This window comes from Hydractinia symbiolongicarpus, chromosome 12 (assembly GCF_029227915.1).
Source record: "Hydractinia symbiolongicarpus strain clone_291-10 chromosome 12, HSymV2.1, whole genome shotgun sequence".
Taxonomy (NCBI): Eukaryota; Metazoa; Cnidaria; class Hydrozoa; order Anthoathecata; family Hydractiniidae; genus Hydractinia; species Hydractinia symbiolongicarpus.
The window spans coordinates 2,774,282-2,779,588 of NC_079886.1; the positions used below are offsets into that span (position 1 = coordinate 2,774,282).

The following is a 5,307-nucleotide window of genomic DNA, read 5'->3' on the forward strand; positions in this document are numbered from 1 at the left end:
TTCATCAAAAATGAAAACATTTTTGAAAACTACAAGTCTCATGCGTTTTAGTGGTGAAAAAATAATTTAAAAAATCGTTTGAGAAATAAATTTACTCCCTGGGTACTTTCTTTGTATACTTTTGACTATATGGGGCGAGTACGGGATTTACGGGAAATCGCGGGTTTTCATTTGCCGGCGATTAAACTTCTTTTATTCAGCGTCTCATCACAAATGAAAACATTTTTGAAAACTACAAGTCTCATGCGTTTTAGTGGTGAAAAAATAATTTAAAAAATCGTTTGAGAAATAAATTTACTCCCTGGGTACTTTCTTTGTATACTTTTGACTATATGGGCCGAGTACGGGATTTACGGGAAATCGCGGGTTTTCGTTTGCCGGGGATTAAACTTCTTTTATTTAGCGTCTCATCAAAAATGAAAACATTTTTGAAAACTACAAGTCTCATGCGTTTAAGTGGTGAAAAAATAATTTATAAAATCGTTAGGGAAATGAGTTTACTCCTTGAGTACTTTCTTTGTATACTTTTGACTATACGGGCCGAGTACCGGATTTACGGGAAATCGTGGGTTTTCGTTTGCCGGCGATTAAACTTCTTTTATTCAGCGTCTTATCACTAGAAATTAAAAAAAAGGTTGCGAAGCATTTCGCAAGTTGCAAGCAAAATTAAACTATCCAATACTTTGTCCCTAGCGCTTCTTGTTTCTTTGGCGCTAACATCTTCCGAAATACATCAAAATTGAATATCATATAGAAGAATCCTGGGGACGAGGTAGGAAAATGAACGCTCTGCGGAACAATTCTTCTAAAAACAGTTTTTTTTGCAAATAGACTGCGCGAGTATTTGATGTGCGTGGGATATTCTTTTCAAAATGTGCGAGAAAATTAGATTACGCGAAACTAACAAAAACGAATAACGCGTGTTAAAATTTTGTACCGCCTTTTCCCACAGAATGGTGAAAGTAAAGAGCGCAATACAAAATTACACTTTTACCAGTATTCCGAAAGATATGTGATACATCGAGTTGTACAACCCGCAGAAGTTGGTCCTAACGTTAACGATTTCGTAAATGACCTCACAACAAAACAGTATTTTTTTCACGTAAAAATACCGGCAGTAGAAGCCACAGAATCTGCTGGTACGAATTTCGAAAACTCACGGGAAACAATTAAAACAAAAACAAACAAATCAAAACAGTTTTTTAACTTTATCAAGATTTATTAAATAGCTTCAAATTTGGGCAGAAAAACAATAACGGATTCGCCTTCTTTTCACCACACGCATTAGAAGATTACATCACTCACTCCCATTGTACACAATCTAAAAGAAAAAGAAAACATTTTCATATAGTGAAGCTTCCAGTGCCTTTAAGGGATGGCCAAGTCAATGGAATTGAAAGCACTGTTTTTCATCTTATAAATAATTAAGGCTAATTCGGAAAAGTATGAAAGAAAAAAACTAAACAATTTGGCAACTTTACTTATACGCAAAGTTCCAACCATACCAACAGTTTCCAAATCTGACAAAATCATTTTAGAAGTGTTTATTTTTTCAGAATTTGATTGATGCAAGGCCAAGGGAAATTAAATAAGTTTATTGTCCTAGACCCATTTAAAAACATATGCTTCTCATCATTTAGTTTTTTTTCAACCAACATTAATGTAATCACCCAGAGGAAATTATAATGTCTCTTGTGTGTGTTTTAGAAGCTGAGTACACAAATACACAAATATTACAAGTGCTGAACTTTGGCAATCATATTTTGCAATCAGACCCTTTTAAAAACTATGAACCATGTCAATTATTAAATTCAGCACTAATAGAAAAGCACCTTGGATAGGATTCTTTGTTGGGCGAATAAAATGACTGACAAATGGTTTATCGTGAATGAAATAGTAATTTTTACACAAATAATTTAAAAAATAATGAACTTTGTTATGTGGGTTGTTCTCAAACACACGTGGGCGGTGGACAAAAAACTGTGATGTAATTTCTCTTGGTCTATTATTCCTGAGAATATTCTAAAATAAGAGGGTGTCAATAAGCTGCAAACAGCCACATATATAAGGGCGAGTTCGGGCAACTTTTCCAATTAAATTAGTGATTGTCTTCCAAAACCGCCCGCACTTTCCAGAACTTGCCTGGAGCATTTTTAAAATTCAATTTCTTGTAACATACCTTGTGGACGATAGTTGGAAAAAGATGCTTTAAGAGAAAGAAGTTAATAAAAATTAAAAGTTATTTATCAAGTAAATTTTATCAAAAACCATCGAAAACAGTTTTTTTAAGAACTTTACTACCACATAGTTTACTTTATGGTCTATGCAGGTTTTTTCGGGTGAATACTTCAATTTTTTCGCAAAACGCTAAACTTGCCCAAAAACGCCTGCACGTTAAACGGCGTATGCAGCTTATAAGCACCCTTGTTCTAAAATTACAAGCAGTTTCGAAGATGCCCAGGCCGTTTGGAGGACGTGGCGCCGTAGATTAGTGGTTATAGCTCTCGTAATCTGTGCGGGAGACCGGGGTTCGATTCCTCTTGACGGCAATTCAGCATGGGCGAGTGAATGTTACCATAGCCCCGGGTTAACCCAAGCCATGTGAGGGAAATTGGGAAGATGGCACACTGTGTGGGCCGTTGGATGTTGCCGGGAGTTGTCTAGTAGAGCGCGGGCTCTAATTGGGTCTGCGTAGCTCAAATGAGCATTAAATACTCTAGGACTCTCCATCTACGCCATGGCCCCTCCTGGAAATAATAGACAGGGTATATCCCTCGATATTTGTGAGGCTAGCCATGTAAAATATGCACATCTATCTATCTATCCTTGGGCATCCTTGAAGTTCTGTTTAATGACAGTTTTAATGTTTTAATGTCGTTTTAAACCTTGTTCTCAGGGAGGGTGTACGGAAAACTAATTCCTATTGACAATTACATTGCTGTTGGTTTGATAGCAAAAGTGGATATTTTTTTAATTACTGTAACAGGTTACTTATATAATAAATAAAAAATGATAAAAAACGGTTGGTCAGCTCACTCTAGCGCCCAGAGCTATTTGTTTTGTCTGCGCCCTAGCTACAGGTTTTCCTATATCTGGCTATCAGTTAGGTAGTAATACAGCTTCTCCATATGATTTCTACAAATTACTTTCAATTCTTTTATACAAAACTGAGCTCTAGCTAGCTACCTTTCGTGTGATTAAGCCTTACCTTGATTTGGATAAAACCAATTAAAATTGATAATATTGTATTCTTACATTTTCTTAGAAACAATAAAATAAAACACAGCTCGGCGCGTTATAATTGTACAAATTACTTCAATTTTTCTTTAGGAAAGGGTACCTTACACAGGAGCTTTCCAATCCAACTAAAATCTCCAGAAAAAGCACAGCAACAAAAAAGCTTAAAATACACAAGTAAAGTCGATTAGAAACAGGACTAGCAATAAATTTTTTCAAAAGAAGAAAACCGTTTTAATACTATTATGTTTCATTAAAATACAACTATAATAGTATTAGAAGCAAAATTGCAAAGTAATTAATTAATTATTTATACCATAATTAGCTATAATACAAAGAAATAAGGCATATTTTGGGTCTGTAAAATATACGTGTCTAAAATGCCGACTACCGTTTCTTGTTTACGGCATATTCCTCTTTGTGTGTTCAAGTTCGGCGGACGTATAATCCGGACCAAAAGACGGGGGGGGGGGTCAAAATCCGGGGGTGGGGGGGTACGAGCCGTACTTATTGCATTTTTTACTAAACTTATACTTTAACCCCTCGGTCCAAACTTATTTGTTTTATTAGAAAAAAAAATACCCTAGCTTTATGTGCAAAAATATCAGTCCTATTTCTTTACGCTGATTTTATATGATTTTTTTTCTATCGAAATTTTGAGAATCTCAATAATTCTCTTGGTATACCTCGCGTGTAGCAAACGTGCTCCACAATTTCGCTTCGCTCGCTTCGCTCGCAAAGCTCAATTGCTTCGCAAAAAATGAAAACATTTTTGAAAACTACAAGTCTCATGCGTTTTAGTGGTGAAAAAATAATTTAAAAAATCGTTCGGGAAATGAATTTACTCCCTGGGTACTTTCTTTGTATACTTTTGACTATACGGGTCGAGTCCGGGATTTACGGGAAATCGCAGGTTTTCGTTTGCCGGCGATTAAACTTGTTTTATTCAGCGTCTTATCAAAAATGAAAACAATTTTGAAAACTACATGTCTCATGCGTTTTAGTGGTGAAAAAATGATTTAAAAAATCGTTCTGAAAATCAGTTTACTCACAGGGTACTTTCTTTGTATACTTTCGACTATATGGGGCCAAGCCCGGGATTTACAGGAAATCGCGGGTTTTCGTTTGCCGGCGATTAAACTACTTTTATTCAGCGTCTCATCAAAAATGAAAACATTTTTAAAAACTACAAGTCTCTTGCGTTTTAGTGGTGAAAAAATAATTTAAAAAATCGTTCTGGAAATGAGTTTGCTCACAGGGTACTTTCTTTATATACATTCCACTATACGGGCCAAGCCCGGGATTTACGGGAAATCGCGGGTTTTCGTTTGCTGGCGATTAAACTTCTTCTATTCAGCGTCTCATCAAAAATGGATACACTTTTAAAAACTACAAATCTCATGCGTTTTAGTGGTGAAAAAATAATTTAAAAAATCCTTCGGGAAATAAGTTTACTCCCTGGGTACTTTCTTTGTATACTTTTGATTATACGGGTCGTGTCCGGGATTTAGGGGAAATCGCGGGTTTTCGTTTGCCGGCGATTAAACTTCTTTTATTCAGCGTCTGATCAAAAATGAAAACACTTTTGAAAACTACAAGTCTCATGCGTTTTAGTGGTGAAAAAATAATTTAAAAAATCGTTCTGGAAATGAGTTTGCTCACAGGGTACTTTCTTTATATACATTCCACTATACGGGCCAAGCCCGGGATTTACGGGAAATCGCGGGTTTTCGTTTGCTGGCGATTAAACTTTTTCTATTCAGCGTCTCATCAAAAATGGATACACTTTTGAAAACTACAAATCTCATGCGTTTTAATGGTGAAAAAATAATTTAAAAAATCGTTCGGGAAATGAGTTTACTCCCTGGGTACTTTCTTTGTATACTTTCAATTATACGGGTCGTGTCCGGGATTTAGGGGAAATCGCGGGTTTTCGTTTGCCGGCGATTAAACGTCTTTAATTTAGCGTTTCATCAAAAATGAAAACATTTTTGAAAACTACAAGTCTCATGCGTTTTAGTGGTGAAAAAATAATTTAAAAAATCGTTCTGGAAATGAGTTTGCTCACAG

The 5,307-nt window shown here is 35.7% G+C and overlaps 1 long non-coding RNA gene across 1 annotated transcript; it reads right to left on the minus strand.

Annotated features, from left to right (window-relative positions):
* Positions 1-1,189: 1,189 nt before the first annotated feature.
* LOC130622440 (uncharacterized) lies at positions 1,190-4,583 on the minus strand. The gene is made up of 2 exons (XR_008981077.1): positions 3,209-4,583; positions 1,190-1,321 (listed from the first exon to the last, which is right to left on the minus strand). It is a non-coding gene; the product is annotated as an uncharacterized LOC130622440 (long non-coding RNA).
* Positions 4,584-5,307: the final 724 nt, after the last annotated feature.